Here is a 20,064-nt window from a genome sequence, read left to right as displayed (position 1 = left end):
TATGGTAGGAAAAGAAGATGGGATGGTTCTGTGGTGAGGACAAAGGATGATAGATGGACAGCTAGAATGTCAGGAGGAAGCAAGGAAGGCATCCAAGATGTTGAGTAGATTCTCTGTGATGAATTTATGGGAGGACATAGGCATGAATCTTAAAGAATTGGCAGGTATCAATTGATTGTGATCTTTATATGGGAGAATTCTCAAAGCAATGAAATCTGTTTGAGTATTTATGTATTTGAGTGTTTACTCAAATCCTATGCTGATGTCCCCCTGTGAATAGAACCTTAGGATCTTTAAGTCTGCCCACAGAGCACAGACTATGGGAGAATTCCCATGCTGGATAGGCTTTTGGGATGTTTCTGACACCAGAGTAAGTATGCTTTATTTTTTTTTATTAAAACCCTTACCCTCTGTCTTAGAATCAATACTGTGTATTGGTTCCAAGGCAGAAGAGTGGTAAGGGCTAGACAATGGGGGTCAAGTGACTTGCCCAGGGTCACACAGCTGGGAAGTGTCTGAGGCCAGATTTGAACCTAGGACCTCCCATCTCTAGGCCTGGCTCTCAGTCCACTGAGCCACCCAGCTGCCCCCATAAGTATGCTTTTTGAGGCTCAAGTAACCTAAGTAAAAAGTATAGAGAAACTCATCACTAATAGATTGGTCACTTGATGATGCATTATTTTTTTGTTATCATTTATTTTTATTTATATATATATAGCACAATATGTCACATCATAATGTAATGCATATTTTTTATTAATATGTAATAAATTATAATAAATATGCTTATCCAATGAAACATTCTTGTATTAGCTATATCCAGAAATCTGTCTCATTTTTTTGCCCTCCCAATCCCTCCCTTTCCCCAACAAGGATATAGGTTGTACATATATTTTCATGTCGTGCATATTTCCCTGTTCTTCATGTTGCAAAACGAGGCACAGATTGCTTAACCTAGAGAAAAATTCATGGAGGAAATAAAGTGAAGAATGGTATGTTTCAATCTGCTTTAGGATTTCATCTCTTCCTTCTGTGATTTTTCTACTTTTATACAATTTTGAACATGATCCTTAGATAGAAGTGTTTTGTAATAGTTTAGTATTATAAGTTTTGGTGTAAAATTGGTTTTGAAGAGTTTACTGCAATGTTTAGCATTTTGAATTTGATTGGATCTTGTACTGGTGATAGGTTATATTCATATATTCTGGATTGTTTTGAATTTGCAAATGTGTTGGGGTTGAGCTTAGTAACAATTTTGTAAACTCTTATCCTTACCCTTCCCTTCCTTTCCTTTGTTGAAATCCTGGGATTAGGCAAGTTAAAATAGGTCTAGCATAGATAGAGTATGTTATTTATTTATTTGGGGGCTTAGATTGTAGAATAAGTAAGTAATTAAAGAATCAAAGTAAGTATTGTGATTCACAGATGTGCAGATTATTAAAATAAAGAAATAAGGAGGTAAGTTTGAAGTTATACCAGGTTGGCTCACAGGAGAAACTAAGGAAAAAAGAGGATTCCAAAAGGAATTTCAGGACAGAATAAGAGAGGAACTTGAGTCTGGAGCTGGAGCTGAGTTCCTGTTTGCATTGGAACTTTGGAGTGACAACTTCTTGGAGGTGTTAACTAACCTTCCCTGAGAGGAGCCGTTGTCCTGTTGGTTGAGCCCTCAGTATGAAAGATATGGATTGTAACATTTCTAGAGGTGGTAGGGTTGAAAGTCCAGTGTCTCTGTCTGTACCAGGTTGGAAGACCACAATGGCTGCCTTCAGACCTGGATCTCTTAGTAATGCAATCTGACTTCTGTATTGTTAAAGGGTTTAATATTGTAAAAAAACAAGGAATGGGATTGGAAGAAGGGCCAAGGTAATTCCCGAGCTCTGAAACTCAAATTACTCCATCCCCCAAATCTAAAAGGCTTGCAAAAGTCTGTCTTCTTTGACTTGCTGCTAAGTATCACCTATCCTCTCTGTCTGTACCCCAAAATGAGGCAGCCTGGTTTAACTTCAAACTTACCTCCTTACTTCTCTATTTTAATAGTGGTTATCCTTTTTCATCATGAGTCCCTCCCAGTTGTCCTGGATCCTAGAATTATTGATAATAGTCAAGTCACTCACAGTTGATAACATTGCATTATTGTTGTTACTGTGTACCACATTTACCTGATTCCCTTCACTTTGTATCGCTTCATATGAGTCTTTCCAGGTTTTTTTTTTTGTGATCATCTTGTTTGTCATTTCTTATGTTATGGCATAGTATTTTATTAAAATCGTATACCATGACTTGTTCAGCCATTTTCTAATTGATGGACATCTCTTCAGTTTTGGTTTTTTTTCCCACCACAAAAAGAGTTACTATAAATATTTTAGAACATATAGTTTCTTTTTTTCCTTTTTCCTTGATTACCTTAGCAAATAAACCTAATAGTGGTATTACTAGATCAAAAGATATATAGTTTTATAACTCTTTGAGGATATTCCAGATTGCTTTACAAAATGATTAGATCAGTTCATAGTTTCACCAACAATGTATTAGTGTCTCCATTTTTCCACATCTTCTTCAGTATTTTTCATTTTGCCCTTTTATTATTTTAGCTGATCTGAAGTGGGAGATGATATCTCAGAGATATTTTGATTAATTATTGAACTAATATTAACATTAATCAATAATGATTTAGAGCACTTTCATATATTTATATAGAGATTTGATTTCTTCATCCAAAAACTGTCTATTCATGTCTTTTGACCATGTATCAATTGAGAAACTGTTAAAATTCTTCGAGTCAGACACAAAGAAAAACACAAGATAGTCCACTAAACTGCATCTCTTTACATTTCTACAATAATGGTGGCAAACAATGTTGAGTCATTTTTCAGTCATGCCCAACTCTTCATGATCCCATTTAGGGCTTTTCTAGAAAAGATTCTGAAGTGGTTTGGTTTTTCCTTCTCTAGCTCATTTTATAGATGAGAAAACTGAGGCAAACAGGGTGAAGTGATTTGCCCAGGATCACCCAACTAGGAAGTATTTGAGACCAGATTTGAATTAGGAAGAAGAGTCTTCCTAACTCCAGGCTTGATCTTCTGTGCCACCTAGCTGCCCATGAACAAGTCTTTAAGGTAGGACAAACCAAGATTGTACAAAGTAGTTTCTCTATCTTAGTTCCTTGTCCAATCATGCCAATCCATAAAAGCCATCAAAATTAGGCAACTCATTCACTATTTCTATATAAATAAACTAATCTAGAATTTGACTGATTCAAATCTATTTAACAGACTTGACCAGTCTATCAAATCAAACTGCTTGGTCTTACCAGATAGTCTTTTTACTAATTATGATAACAATATGAATATTGGAGTTCTCTTCTTAAACTCACTCAATACTAAGTAACTGGTATTCAGATGTTATTTATGTCCAATGAGAAGTGGCTCTTTCCTGCTGAAATCTGATGCTCTTTTTGCTAACATGTCCAGTGTGTATTTATATTTTGTGATGCTACCCAGGACCTGCCTCTTTAGTGTGAATACTAAATCATTTATGATGATTTAGTATTTAGAAATGATGATTTCTGCACAGACTCACTCCTGTCTCATTGGCTGAATTCCTGAGAACAGAATTCTGACAGATGGCTTATTATAATGATTTGTTATTCCTGCTCATAGAAAGCATCTCAGAGTGGAAACAAATATGCATCTGTAGGTATACCAAACTTTGAACCATGAGGTCTTCTCTGTTAGAAAATGGCCCTTCATTTATTCCCCAAAGGCAGAAAAAGTGTGAACATATGTGTACTCCTTGTGTGAAAAGATGTTTTCATTTTCTTTCATTTTAAGAAGCTGCCAGCTGTATGAATAAATCAGGTGCCTTCAGAGGAGTCTGCCAAAGCATCTGTAGAAGGACTGGGGTGAGGTTCAGAAGCTAGCTTGTCAGTATGGGGATGGCTTCCTGCATTGGGTAAACCCTGCCTGGAGGCTCACAAATGCAAGTCATTGTTCTGATGTGTGTCACAGGGATGTTACAGAATCGAGTTTGCAGGAAGGGAAGGAAGTGGTTGGCAGGCAAAAAGGGCCTTTTCCTAATGAAGATTTAAGGCATTGCCTTGAAAAGTAGGTTGCTTTGGGTGACCTGAACAGCTGTTCCTTTAAAACCAGCCCTATTCCAATTGTCAGAGAAAGAGAAATTAGGAAGGCAGAAGCTGAGGCACAGGAATTATTCCCCTTCATCTCCTGGCACTGAATGTTTGCATTTTATTCTTTGACACAGAACAGGCATGCTTAGTGACCGTGATGGTATGGAGGCTTATTTGTTTTTACTGTAGCATGTTATATTATCATTAGTCAGGCTAACTTAGAAACAAAACAAACAAAACAAAACACACCTGGCAAATCTTATGGAATGGTTAGCCCCAGCATCTACCTGATTTACTCCATGGCAAAAGCAGAAAAGAGCTATCTGGGGAATTGACCTTATTATTTCATCCCTGATGATTAGTTTCTTTAGTTTAAAGTAATATGTACATTTCGATCATGGTCTGGCTGCAGATGAATTCATTTTTAATTGTTTAAATGCAAATAAGAGAAAAATGGTCCTTAGAGGCAGGTATGTACTGGCAAATGTTTAATAACTAGCTTCCTGCCCCCTACTCTTCTCCCCTCCATAATGTATGCAGGCCACACTTCTAAATTTGATCTGCATTATTAACATTTTTCCATCGCCTCATTAAGTTCATAAATTAACCAAATGATAGGTCAAATACTAATCTATAGCATTTGCTAATTTCCATAGTATAAGTATGTATTCTGAAAATTTGGCAATAGATTCTCATGGATTTGAGCTGGCTCTAGCATCCCCCTGCTTAGAGGTCATCTAATCTAATCTGCAGATTTTACAGAAGAGGAAGCTAGAGCTCAGAGAGTGACATGTTCAAGATGACACTGGTAATACCAGAGGTAGAACTGGAAATCAAATTCTTTGACTCCAAATCCATCCCTTTATTTTCCTTTGCTTTGCTTTCCTCTGCTTCCCTCTGCTTTGCTTTGCTTGAAACTCCTAAATCCAGAGAATGAATTGTTGCAGAAAGATACCAGAAAACCTACACTTCATCAAGAAGATCAAGAATGAACTTTGGATATGATTGATTGAACTGAACTTTGATTGAACATTTATTGTAATTGTACACATTTATGCCAAAAGGGACTGCCCCTAATTTGGCTTTCTGTCAATGCGCCCAGCAAAACATTGGTTTTGCTTTCTTTCTTTTCTATTTCCTCCCTCACCACTCTATTTCCTCTTAGAAAATTGAATATTGTGTATATCTATAGTTAGAAGTGCATTTAGAACTACAAGATGATTATGTTAAATGATCAATGGGGAGACTAGTCTCCCAACGATCATCAGGGGGGATTGTGAACCTTAAAAATTCCCAGACCCTACATCATAAGATTGGATTAAGACCATTCCCCATTTGGGCAGTGAACTCTACTTAGATCAGAAATGTGAAGACCTCTACTCCACCCTTAAGCCTGCTTTAGGGGAGAAAACTCTTTTCTGAACAATGAAAAGTATTTAAACCCATACTTAAGCCATGCCTATTTTTAGAACTAATACAAAGGGGTGCTAAGTACCTATAAAGGTCAAGCAACTTGTGAATTTACAAGGAACAAAGAGCTGAGAAACTTACTCAGAGCTTTCCTGGTGCGAATTACTCAACAGTTCACACTTTCTTAGGTGTGAACTAAGAATGGTCTGTCCTTTGAAAAATGTCTACTGTGATTGGTAGATGTAAGAATTTAGGGGAGGTGACATAGGAGAAAATGCCCTTTAAAAGGAGACAAAAAGCTCTCTCTGAAGACAGTCAGTTGGGAAAGGCTGCCTTGAAGGGTCTCTCTCAAGACTCTCTTGGGGACATTTCAGATTATGGATTGAGCTGGTGAAGGCAGCTGAGATGGAGCTGGCCTGGTGTCACTAGAATCCTTGCTTGGACAGATCTTGTGGTGAGTGATTAAGGACTGACTGATCTTTTCTCTTAGGACTTAGGCCTGGGTTGGCCAGGACTGGCCAGGGCCGGCTTATCCCTTTCTCATTATTCCCTCTTTTTCTCTCTTTCTCTCTTTCTTTAATTCCTCATTGTATTAATTAATTAAAATCTCTATAAAACCCAGCTGACTTGGGTATATTTGAATAATTGGGAATATTTCCCTGGCGACCACCTTATATTTTATTTAAAAACAAAACACTGTAGTGAAATCATATATTCAACAGCAACAACCATTTTAATTATTATAGTTTATGGCTCCCACTCTTTTAAATGTTACAGATAACATTACATTGATTTCAGATATTACACCATTTTGATAGTGCCAAGGATTCTGATGACAACTTTCTTTTCTGGGTCTTCAATAGATGCGTCTATAGTCCCTGTTGGGTGAGTTTCTAGGCTATAAATTCACAGATGTTGCTTCCTAGATGACTGAGGGCTCTGGCAGTGCTATTTTCAGGACTTTGGGGTTCAAGGTCTTAGGTTTACTCCATCATGTTCTGAGAACTTCACAATTAAAAAGGTAAGGGAAGAGACCACAGATCAAGAGTAGCATTTTCTCATCTAGCATTATGATTCAAGTCTCAGAATCTTCCAATAGTTGTCAAAGGAGTCCAGAGGTAGTAATGAAGGGTAGTTTTGGTTTTATGCATGTATTGTAACCCAAAGGCAGCTCAGATGGTGGTCAAGGTCATGGTAATGGTGTTTTGACTTTCCTGGCACTTGCTGACTTCTCTCTGTCCTTTAGGGAGCTTTGATGCTTCAACTGAACTGCCTTACCTGCCCTGTGAGTGGGAATTGGTTGGTAGTTCCTGGGGATAGCTGGCCTCTTCTTTATAGGAGTTGTTTCTTCCTAGGTGGTCATGAAGGCTGGTCTCAGTGTAGGGCTGGTGGGTAAGGGAGAGCTGCTACTCCCAAGACTATTGTGTTTAGTTGTCTATTGGTGGCAGCTGGTCAGCAGTTGTAGGTGGATGAAGAATGTGAGTCCCTTCTCCACAGTGCTTTTTCTCTTTAATGATGGCTGTAGGGGCTGGTGGTTTGGGAGCATCTCTAAATTCTCAAGGCTCTGGAGTTCCTGGCCCTGGATTATCTCCATCAATATTTGAAGGTGGTTTATGTGGTGGTGATAGGTTGACTTTCCTAGAACATTATTGCCTCGACCTTTTCAGGGAGAAGGAATTGTTCCTTAAATTAACACACACACACAGAACCAGGAGTAAGGTTTTGATGTGAAAACAAGGGGAAAAAATCTAATGAGATAAAGGAAAGGTGCAACTTTTGTCAGGATGCTGGAGAGTATAATAGTGTAATACAGACAAAAGAGGGGCCACGTAACAGACATAAGGCTTTTGCAGGTAACTGGCATGAGGAAGTAATGCTGCACAGTGAATAGAATACTGGATCTGCTGTAAGGAATACCCAAGTTCAAATCTAGTCTCAGATACTTACTAGCTATGTTAACTTGGACAAGTCAACTCATAGGTACCGGCCTCAGTTTCCTGATCTGTAAAATGAGGGCAGTAATAGCACCTACCTCCCAGGGTTGTTGTAAGGATAATATGAGGTGATGTTTGAAAAGCTCCTTGTAAACTTTAAAATACTATATAAATGCTATGTTATCTTCCAGGAGAAAAGGGATCTGGACCCTCTGAGATGGAAATAGTTACCTGTCCTCTGAAGAATGACAATGATCTCATAACTAATTGAATGACCAGACTTAAGGAATAGTTAGTTATTCATGCTTCATTTCCATATTCCAGTGAAGTAACCAAGGGATCTCTGTTTAGTCCTGTGTCTTTAAAAAAGAACAAAACCTTTTTATTAAAGATTTGAATGGCCATTGTGTTTGTCATGGTAGTTCATGGGTCCTCATCAGTAAGCCTTTCCTTTAATAGTCATCCAGTAGACACAATTAGCTCATAGCAAAGACATTTAATAAGATGGCCTAGAAAGAACAGTTAACTAACATTTCCCCCATAAATCTGGAGTAGATTCTTCTACAAGTACATACAGTATCAGCAGGAAGAATCGGTACAAACTTGGTACTATGATAGTAGTGGCACATACTTATAGGGAACACATATGGCCAAGGCAACTCAGACCTCCAGTACCATAGAGCCTCCCTAAGAGTCTTGATAAAGCTTCCTTTGTGACTCATGGTTTTTGCTGGGGGTGGGGAGTTGCTTGGCTGGATTGCCAGATCATGGCAATCATCTTTAAACATTGACTTTCCCCTGAAGAAAGATGAACCCAGTCTTCCTCTGAGAGAGTGAGATCAGAGGGAATTTAAGTCTGTGGCCCTCTATCATTTGATAATTTATTTACTTGGATCCTTGTGGTCAGATATCTAATGCCATGTTAGATCCTAGGTCTTTGAAAATGCTACTGAATCAAATTCCCTTCCGCCATCTTGAATATCTTTAGATCCCTGAGAAAATGCAAGCATTTGGAAGATAATCCCTCATTCTTACCTTAGACTTTTAGGCAGCATCATGTAACCTCTTTGACCACAGTTGAACATACATATTCAATGATCAACACATACCTGAGAGTGAGTAGAAGGCTGGCATTGAATTTAGGGAGACTTAGGTTCAAGTCCTGCCTTTGACACGCTTTAGCTAGGTAACTCTGGACAAGTCATTTAACCTCTAAACAACACAAGTGAGACTCAAGATTAATAAATTACACAAGAAAAGTTGACTTTCCATGAAGAAATTTCAAACACAAGATTTTCTTTGCTTTAATGAAATTATAGGCGCATCCTTCCTTCATTGGACCTGTCACAAGAAATAAAAGTTCCTGAACATGAAATATTAAAGCACTTGACTACTTTTAAAACTCTTTAAACCTCTGAAAAAATATCTTAGAAGCTAAAAACCAGAGAATACAAATGAAGCTTTAGAACATAGATTCTAATAATATGTTCATCAAGAAATATAACAGCCTGAACTCAGATCCCGATAGTACCTCTTGTTCTATTTCTGTTCAATTTTCTCAGAGTTCTTTAATTTTTGTGGTTCATTTGGCATTTTAGTAATTAAATCAATCAGCAAGTTTTTATTGTTGTTCTTCAGTTGTTTTCATCATGTCCAACTCTTCATAATCCCATTTGGCTTTTTCTTGGCAAAGATATTGGAGTGGTTTGTCATTTCCTTCTCTAACTCATTTATAGGTAAGGAAACTGAGGCAAACAGAGATAAGTGACTTGCCCAGGGTCACATAGCTATTAAGTGTCTGAGGTTAAATTTGAACTCATATCTTTCTGACTCCATGCTTGATGCTCTATTCATTGTACTTTTAGCTGCTCAAACTTCTAAGTGCCTACTCTATGCCAGGGATTGTATCTATATTTGTATTTGATTATTAATATGGTCTGATCCCTTTCATTGTTTATTTTATTTTTTAAAATTCTTACCTTCTGTCTTAGAATCAATACTGTGTATTGGTTCCAAGGCAGAAGAGTGCTAAGGGCTAGGCAATGCGGGTTAAGTGATTTGCCCAGCTGGGAAGTGTCTGAGGGCAGATTTGAACTCAGGACCTCCCACCTCTGGGTCTGGCTCTTAATCCAGTGAGCCACTCAACTGCCCCCTCTGACCTCTTTTATAAAGAAAATGCATAGAGCTGATCCTGACCCTGTGTGAGGGAACCCAAGCCACATGACTATAATGACCATCTGGTATAGTGGGCACTAATTCTTAACTCTCTACATGAAGCCCATCATAGGTGACCATACAAGTCGCCCTGCCTGGAGGCAGGTGTCTGGGTTGGGATCTTGGCCAGAATGGATTTCCAGTTTTTTCTTTTGGAGAATATTATTTGTTCCAAACTTTAGTCAAATGACCTCATTTCTGTGAGATGGCTGTCCTTGGCTTCTTATTACAAGGTGTGTCTTTTTCTCACTTTATTATGATTAGTTTATCAGGAAAAATACTTCTCTAAGAGGATTTTTACTCCTCTAAAAGGTCATTGTGGGACAGCTGGGTAGCTCAGTGGATTGAGAGCCAGGTCTAGAGATGGGAGGTCCTAAGTTCAAATCTGGCCTTAGACACTTCCCAGCTGTATGACCCTGGGCAAGTCACTTGAACCCCATTGCCTAGCCCTTACCACTCTTCTGCCTTGGAACCAAAACACAGTAGTGATACTAAGATGGAAGGTAAGGGCTTTAAAAAAATAAAATAAAAAGTCATTGACCATATAAGAGCTGGACACACTATGAGATATAGTACCACTTAGGTGGATGGCCCTGAAGTAAGGACAAACAATTTTGGAGTCCCACATCTGACTCATTCTGGCTTTGTGACCTAGAGGAGTTATTGTGGCTCAGGAGCTCCAGGCAAATCTCAAGGTTTATAAAATGCAGAACAATTGCTTAAGAGAGGCAGTTTCCTCACTGAGAAGTCTCTACACAGATGAAATCACAGGTTTGGACAAAAAAGAAATGTTACACAAAGCCCATAATAAATTTGTCCAGGCTTCTAGGCATTATAAAATAAGAGGAATCTGCCCTTAATTTATAAGATGGTACTCGCCTCAAACTTGATTGAATAAAACCCTTTTCAGCTCACAAAACATAAACTTCACAGTTTTAAAAGTGATTTCCTTATAACAATGTATTTTGAGGGTAGATTTGGATTTCCTTTGCTCCAGCCCTCTCGGGCTTCATCAAGGAGCCAAGGGCTCTTTCTTTGGGTGTTTCTACATCTCCAGGCTTTATCTAAAAATAACTTCTCTGTGAGATGGGTATCATAAGTTTTGTTGTGTATACTCTGAGCCCTAGTTTTCTAATGCATAAAAATGTATAATAGTACTTATAAGACCTTTTAGAAGGCTGTCCAGCAGTCTATGAAGTTGGGGGTTCCTTCTGACTAGGTATAACGACTTAGGTGGATAATGAATGGGAGACAGCTGAGTGTTTCAAACCTGCTGCACAGGAGTGATCGGGAGCCATTACATCAGGCACAGGGTTTGTCTTTATTTTATACCTCAGTGGTTACATATTTCTCTGGCACACAGTCTCATTTTTCAACATACATGATCTCTTACAGATAATTGGATATGTCATACATTAACTTTTAACAAATCATTAATTTAATTAACATGCTATGACCATCTTGCACACCAAGTTGCTACAACAAAGCAAAGCTTGCTAGAGATAAATGTCAACAGGCAAGGTAACCAGGTGTCAGTTCCCACTGACCTCTTAGAGGACCAGCTAAGAAAATCATTGTTGCTTTTAATCAACTTACATAATCAATCAGAATTAGTTAGGAGTTAGATAACAAAAATATTGCTGCTAAGTGCGGGGTTAATGGTAAATTCAATACAATCCAGATTTAGATATGTTCTAAATTCCAGGTTTCATTTTTCTTGTGTTTCATTAAGGTATCTTAGAAATGTTGCTTTGGATTCTGTAAACAAAACAAACAAGGTAAGTGTGATGTACCAGCTAAGGGATGATTAAAATGCCTGTAGTCCCTGGCTAGCAGTGGAGGTGGAGAGGCTTAAGGCTAGGAAGAAAAAGGGGGGTACTTCACCTAAGTGTATACATAAGAATCTTTGGGTTTAATTCTATAAATATGATCTTTAAATGATGTTCTGGGGGGATTAAAGTGGGACATATGTATTAATTCTGCAAGTATTTTGCTCTCATATTATTTTTCCTGAAGCTAGGGAGAGAACAATAATCATAGCGATTTCAATGGTAAGGGATGTTAGTGGGAGAAGTCACATAAAGAGGGGCTGAGTAGGTAACTCATCTTTTCTGGAGGCCACTTTGCAGTCCTCAGTTTCCATCTGTGACCATGTCAGACAGTGTGGGTCTGATGGCCCCCAACAAAACCTATCTCCCAAGGTTATTGTGAAACTCAATTGGAATAATGTATGTAAAAAATTTACAATCTTTGAAGCACTTCTAGAGCCAATCTGCCAAGCATTCAACCTCCATTGTAAAGAATGCAATTCTATTGAGCTGACCATGTTGTTCAAATGCCAAATGTATGTTTCCCAAAGGACTGGAGAATTCACACAGGGCAAACAGACACATGACCATCAGAAGAAGTCATACAAGAACCCTCACAGAGTCTCTCTGAAGAACTTGGCAATAGATAATGAGACATGGGAGATGCTGGCACAGGATGGTCTAGCATAGTGTGCCCACTTCAATGGAGGTGTTATGTATGCTCTATAAACAAAGCAGAACTGCAGGAGCTCAAAAGAAATGTGAGAAGAGCAAATTTAGAGACATCTTCATTCCAAATGTTTGTATGAACTCATCGTGCCCACTTGTGGTAGTGTCTTTGGATCTTGTATTGGTCTGACCAGCCACAGTTGGACGTACTGTACATTGCCCCCAACATAGTGATGTCATTTTGATCCTCCAAGTAGGAGGGACTTTCAATAAGGGAGCATGACTTAATGGAGTAAGCTGTTCTCAGAGTCAGGAAGACTTGAGTTAAGTCCTATCTCTGACACAGACTTGTGGAAAATTAATATTGAATTAGAATATTTTTGTGAAATAACTTTCCTTTAACCCATCCAAGAACAATCTGATTCTAAGGTTAAGTTGAAATAGTCTCTCATTCAGGATATAAAATTGGGTTGGGTATTTTATTCTTTTATTTAGATCTTAAAAGGATGAAATGATTAAGGGGAGGGTAAATCCTGACCCACTGGAGAGATTTGAGGAAGCCATCAAGCTCTAGTAGCCATGTTGGACTTCATGTGGCTGAATGTGTTGGTATCTTCTGGGTTGAAGCAAAGACACTCCCCTCTTGTTATGAAATAATGAGGGAGGAGTTGGGGTCTCTAAGTTCACTTTTTCAATGGCTGTTTACCAATCAGAGCTGTCTTGGAATGTCAAGGGAAATGACTAAGTGATGAGATCACAAGGGATATATATTGACCTGTATGAGAGGGGTTAGAATTTTTTTTCCCTTGCTCTTTTGTGCCCATTCAGATTATGGAAGGAGTTAACTGGCCAGTTTCAATTGTCTTGAGGATCTTTTTAATAAATTAATTTAAAATTAAGAAATGTTGCATATCAAGAATTTCAGTCATTACACACTAAATGCATGACCCTCAATGAACTCATTGATATCATGGTGCTTTAGGCAACTCTTTCAGATTATAAATTGTCAAGAAGGTGCCAAGATTTGTTGATAGAGAGACTTTTCTATTCTGGAGTTCCCTATTTGAACTAAATCATAAGCACAGTCCCTATCTCTATTATCGTTTTTATTTCCATTTTACAGAAAAAAGAATCAAGGTCTTGCCCTTGGTCACTTGATTAGTGAGCATAGAACTAGGATCTGAATTCAAATTTTCCATATATTGAATTTTTTTTATTATGTCTTACTGTCTTTTCATATCATACTATTCATCTTAAGAGAAACTTATTTAGAATATTTACATAATGAATCAATATTTATATGCCACTTTCAGTATGTCAGGTGCCATATAGAATACTGAATTGGATAGTTTTGGATCTCATGATTTGCGTGGAGGTGGAGATAAGTCCCAAATATAGGGATCAAGTAGGAATGAATGAACTTTTGAGAAAATCAGTTTGTCATCAGACTTCTGTGTTCTTTGGCAAAGAATGAATTGCTTTGTGTTCATGCCATGGAATCTCCTTAGCCTCCAGTCTTAGCTCCTTCATAGAATGAAACTCTTCTTCATTCAGATGAATCAGTAGTGTAAAGGTTATCTGGAGGCTGATTGGTTGTTGTTCTTTGTACTTGAAGAGGAGTAAAATGACATCACTGTGTTGGCGTCAACGTACAATGTGTCTGACTATGGCTGATTAGACAGATATGGGCTCAGAAGATTTCAGCACAAGTGGGGCATAAACAGTTCATATGAATATTTGGTATGGAAGTGTCTCTAAATCTGTTCATCTCATATTTCTTTTGAGCTGCTGAAATTCTGCTTTGCTCATAAAGCACAATGTCTTTTTTGATATGGGCACTCCATGCTGGATGGTCCTGTGTCAGAGTCTCCCATGTCTTACAATTGATATCAAAGTATGTCAGAGACTTTTAATCAGAAGGATGCTAAAGGAAGATAGCTATGTGAGACGACGGGTTCAAATCCAGCCTCAGATACTTAATAACTGTGGTGTGACTTTGGGCAAGACACTTAATCTCTGTCTAGTTCAATTTCCTCATCTAATAAATGGGGTAATATTACCCACTCCTCCCAGGATTGTTGTGAGTATAAAATAAGATGGTATTCATAAAACACTTTGCAAATCTTAAAATGCCATATAAATACTTACCAGTATTGTTCCACCAATTGTTAATCTTTAATCCTTTCCATTGAAATTGCTTTTTATGTTATGTATTTTTAATTTACTTATTTGTATATATTTTAATAGAATATAACAGAAAGTAGGGACTATTTTCTTTTTCTTTTTTTATTCTAGAACAATACCTGACACATAGTAGGTATTTAATAAATAAGCTGCATTTTTCACTGTCTGTCTAGTGGATCAAAATGGAACAATTTGAATACATTACCAGCAGTAACTAGAGGTAACATGGTAACACACTCCAAATAAAATCAATTGCCTGAACATAAACTCCCATCTCTGACTTCACACATTGAGGCAGGTCCTCCAATTAACCTCATTATCTGAAAGACCAATCAGGAATAACTATTTGGACAGCTTTTGCTTTTGTTGTTCTTGTTGTTGTTGTGACTGCTGTCCAGTCATTCCTGTCTCTCTGTGACTGCATTAAGGGTTTTCTTGACAAATATACTGTTTTGTCATTTTTTTCTCCAGCTCATTTTTACAGGTGAGGAAACTGAGGCAAACAGGATAAAGTGATTCACCCAGGATTGCCCAGTTGATAAGAGTCTGAAGTCAGATTTGAACTCAGGAAGATGATTTTTCCTGACTCCAGACATGGTACTCTTCTCCACTGAGTCACCTAGCAGCCCTTAGCTTTTGTTTACATCTCTCTTTTTTTTTGTTGTTGTTGTTGCAGAATATTCCCTCACTGGTCAAGTATATAGTCTTACCTATCATTCAAACAACCCCTGAAGCCCTAAAGGGTTTGAAGGGTTCAAGAGATCAATTCAGAGTATTGTCAAAGACCTTTAAATTTTTACAAAACACTGAAATTAACCTGTAAAACCTATCTCAGATTTAAGGACTTATAATATCAACAGATCTGACTCATATATGATTTTTAAGTTTGCAAAGAATTTCCTGTAGATTAGCTGATTTGATCCTTTCAATCTCTGCAATTTAGGAACTATATTATTTTCTTCATTCTTTAGATGAGGAAGTTGACACGGGAGAGATTATTTCCTTGAAGTCATATGGCTAGAAAGGTCAGAAATGGGATTCATAACTGGGTCTTTCTGAGCAGGTGTTCTGTGTTCTGCCATGCTACTTTAGGATGTAATAATGGGTTCCTCTCACTGGAAGTCTACAAGCAAAGACTGGATGACTGTTTTTTTTTTTTTTTAGGGGTAGAAGAAGAGAACTGGCTGTGGTCCCTTTCAACTCTTACATTCTATGTTGAGCTTTTTTGATGGATGAGTGGATTCCTCTTCATTGGAGATCTTTAAGCAAAGACCACATTATCTATTTACTAAGGTGGTCCACTTCTCTCACAACATCTTACATTTACATAGTGCTACATGGCACACATTATCTCAGTTCATCACTCTGGCAGTCTTGTGATATGGGCTCTATGTGCTTGAAGGGTAGGATACTCATGTGGCTTTCATCTAGTTCAGGAAAAACACACAAGCAATGGGAAAAGGTGAGCTCAGAACAAAGGAGATGGCTTAGACTGTCTCCTTCCTCTCCTAGCCACCTGGTCCCAGCATTACAAGAGGGCTGGAGATCAGTTTGTTTGATGAGGAACAAAAAGCCAAGGGGCCTTTTGGGATATTTTTGGTGGGTTGATACATTGATAGTCAATTCAAGACTCAAAAAAGCAGTGAATTCATATCCCCTCCCATGATGCTTCAACCCCTTTTCTAGGAAGCCAGTCTTATTATTTATTCTTTTCAATGGGGAGATAGTGGAGTGCGCCTGTTACAGACACTACATTTGAGATTGAGCCTTTCTCATTAGAGTAGGCAGAGCTGGAACAAAATCCTGATGTTCCCTGGGTAAGATTTTCCCATTACCATCTCTCAGCTGTGATTACTGAGGTCCTCTTCACTAGGGACTTTGAGCCTTCCCTGGGACATATGTGACTCTAATTTAATCACAAAAGAAATATTCCCACATACTGAAGGCAGTAGGCTTTCCAGACACTGGTAAAAAGAAATATTAAGAATTGTCTCATTGTCTGGGACACTGGACTCTGGAGCCAGGCTTGGGGTGATGGTTTGGGGGTACAGCTTCCCTGTGCCCTTGGAAGGAAGACTACATTCTCCTCTGTCCTGGATGACCTGCCAGATCTATTTGTAGGGATCACCACTAAGAGGCGTCAGAGACTTAAGATGGTTTTAGGAAAATTAGCAAGGCTGATCTGATGTCTCTGGGCTTCTCTCAGCTCTAGGCTAATTTGATAATCAAAGCAAAATGTCTTTTTCTTAGGTCACATCAATTAAAGCATGTATATGTATGTGTGTATATATATATTTCTCTCTCTCTATATATATATATATAGAGAGAGAGAGAGAGGGAAAGAGAGAGGAGAGAGAGAGGGAAAGAGAGAGAGAGAGAAAAGAGAGAAGAGAGAGAGGGGGGGAGAGAGAAAAGAGAGGAGAGAGAGAGAAAGAGAGAGGGGGAAGAAAGAGAGGGGAGAGAGAGGGGGAAGAGAGAGAGAAAAGAGAGAGAGAGAGAGAGAGAGAGAGAGAGAGAGAGAGAGAGAGAGAGAGAGAGAGAGAGAGAGAGAGAGAGAGAGAGAGAGAGAGAATGAGGGGCAGGGAGGAGAATGAGGAGTCAAGACTATTTTGTTTTCTCTTCATTTGATAAAATTCCCCAAAGGATTGATAAACTACTTCCCACTCCATCATATGTGGCTAGAAGGAGAGAGTCTGGAAGATCTGAATGTGAATCTGGCTTCATAGGCTTCCTAGCTTTGGGACCTGAGGCAAGTCACTTAACCCTCTCAGTATCAGTTTCCTCATCTGTAAAATGGAGATTATAAAAGCACCTTCCTTGTAGGGTTGTTATGAGGATGAATTGAGGTAACTGTTAAAGTACATTGCAAACTTTAAAGCACCATATAAATGCTAGCTCTTCTTATTGCAATCATATGATTCTATTTATATAATATCTATATATTCATATAATATTCTATTACATAATGTAATGTCATTCCAAGGCATACCTTGTACTTTTCTTTATTTTCTAAAGCTTTCACAAACATTACCTTATTGTTATTTTATAGTAAACAAGGAAAAATAAAACAGGTTGAAATACTCTGCCAACATTCCATGGACTCCAAGCTAGTCAATGACTAACAGGCCTTTCTTATTTTTGTCTGGGATACTTCTCACTACCTTGTCCTGGCTCTGACCAGAGAGAAGGCCCCAAAAGGGTAGGGATTGGTCTGAGTGAGGACAGGTGTTCAATGGAGAGGATCAAGGCTCTGAGGAGATGGTTCTCATTTAAAAAAAAAGGCCACAAAGTCTGGAATTGGTTAGTAACTTTTCTTATTTACTAGGCTCAAACTAAGAGATGGTATGAAAATTCAAGGGTAAGTTTCACTCTGCCATAAAATTTAAGAAACTGAAGAACATAAGAGCAAGAAGAATTCTTCTTTTTCATCTAGGATAACCACCTAATTTGACAAGTGGAGAAATAAGCCAAGACAGTTAAAATGACTTGCCTAGGGTCACACAGCCAGTTAGCAGTAAGCCTTCCCTACTCCCTTAATTCATGTCTCTCTCCTCAGACCTATTAAGTCCTACTAGCTTTGCAAGCTGATCACAATCCTTAGGAGCGTACAGATGGGTAGATCCTCCTATACATGCTTTTGCTTTTAGTCATCCTTGTCTACTCTGAAAATGACATTATATTTGTAAAGCTTTAAGATCTTGATTTTGTTTTTGCTTCAATCTGTGATTTCACTGGTATAGGGGACTCCCAGGAAGGAAATTCCCTCTACCACCAAAACAGATCAGCTTTTGCTCTGAAATTTGTATTCCACAAGTATCAATCACCTGGGGCACTCATTCATTTGTTCAGGATTATATAGCCAGTACTGTGTGAAAAGCGGGATTTGAACCTGGATCTTCTTGATTCCCAAGCTGACCATCTATCCATTACTGCTGTCCCAAAGTTCTTATAATTTGGTCAAATTCTACACCAGTGGGGATCCCTTTGTCCAATGATCAGAGAATCTCTCTTTATTTTTGTCATTCCATTGTCAGAGAAAGTAGTCTCTCTCTCTGAGCCAGCCCCACTGCTTCCAAATTATCCCCCCCAAAATCCTTGCCTTCTGTCTTTAAAAAAAATTTAGTACGAACTTAACATCAAATAAAGTGATAATTTCCATATATATATGCACATATATATATATATATGATAACAGAAAAAGAAGACTGTATAAGAAACTGTGAAACCCTACTTAATATCAGATAGAAGCCAGACAAGGGCTAGGCAATTGGGCTTAAGTGACTTGTCCAGGGTCATACAGGTAGGAAGTATCTGAAGTCAGATTTGAATCCAGGTTCTCTATCCACTGTGCTAATTTGACTGCCCCCACCAGTCCCTCCGCCAATTGCTTTCTACCATACTGGCTGCTTTCCTGTCATCTGTGCCCATAATTGCCTCCACCTTGAGGATTTGCTGCTTGTGGTCACAAATGTTTAACTCGACTATGCTTGGTTCTTTCTCACTGAGGCACTCCCTCCAGAAAGCCTCCTCCGTGATGCCCATTCCTAACTGATAAGGGAGTATTGTACCTTTAACCAGCCAGTGAGCTGAAGGCAGTGTGGTTTAGTGGATGGAGCACTGGCTTCTGTGTCCCAAAGTCCTCTGTTCGAGTCCTTGACATATATTAAATAACTTTTCAGTGTACCAGGTGCCTTTTGAGGTAAGACAAGAGGGCAGTAGAGGGTGTTTGTGCCCCAAGATGCCTCCATTCATCAATTAAATAACAAGTTTGTAGGTCCCATCCAAAAAAAAAATCCTAGAATCTTAGAGTTTGAAGTTTTCCATTTGACAGATGAGGAGATAAAGATACCTAGACAGGAGAATGATGGATAGACAGACAGACAGACAGACAATGGGGAAGGGGGAAGGTAGAGAGAAAGAAAAGGAGTGAAGGAATGAGCTGGACAGTCACTGGTGGTGGCAGGAAGACACTGGGCACTTGAAAGAGGGTGAAGATAAAGATGAGCTTTGGGGAGTGCTTTCTCCACAATTTCTTTTTGTTCTGTCAATATTCCTTTGGCTGTTCTTATAATTCTTATCTTGAATTCTTTTTATTCTTGGAACCCATTCTACTCATTCTCCACTTCCCTCAAAACCCTCCTGGGGTGCTTATACCATTGCTTTTTCCACCAGCTGCTTCCACTCTGCTGGCCTGGAAATCAAACAGTATCGGTCTACCAGGGCCTTAATGGCCAGTATTAAATACAACAAATCATGCTGGTTGAATCTATCATCCCATATCAGTTAAGAGGGAGATTTCCAAGTCCGTTTCTCTCGGAGTCACCAAAGGGTTGGATCTAAGATCACCAGAGCTCCCTGCCATCTTCTCCTTCCTCTCAATTCCATTTTAAACCTTCTAAGGCATTTGGGGAGGCAGCTAGGTGGCTCAGTGGGCAGACCATTGGGCCTGGAGACAGAAAGACTGGAGTTGAAATTTAGCTTTAGACACTCACAGCTATGCAGCCCTGGGCAAGTCACTTAACTTTGCTTGCCTCAGTTTCCTTATCTGTAAAAATGAACTGGAGAAGGAATAGCAACTTATTCTAGTATCTTTGTCAAGAAAACCCCATACTAGAGTCCTGAAGAGTCAAACATCATCAAACAACAAGAAATACAGATAACTAGAAGATAAATATATATATATATATATATATACATAAAAGAAAAATAGAAGAGGAAA

The sequence above is a fragment of the Monodelphis domestica genome, chromosome 1 (genome assembly GCF_027887165.1).
Source record: "Monodelphis domestica isolate mMonDom1 chromosome 1, mMonDom1.pri, whole genome shotgun sequence".
Lineage (NCBI taxonomy): Eukaryota > Metazoa > Chordata > Mammalia > Didelphimorphia > Didelphidae > Monodelphis > Monodelphis domestica.
Note: the sequence above shows the minus strand (reverse complement) of the source record.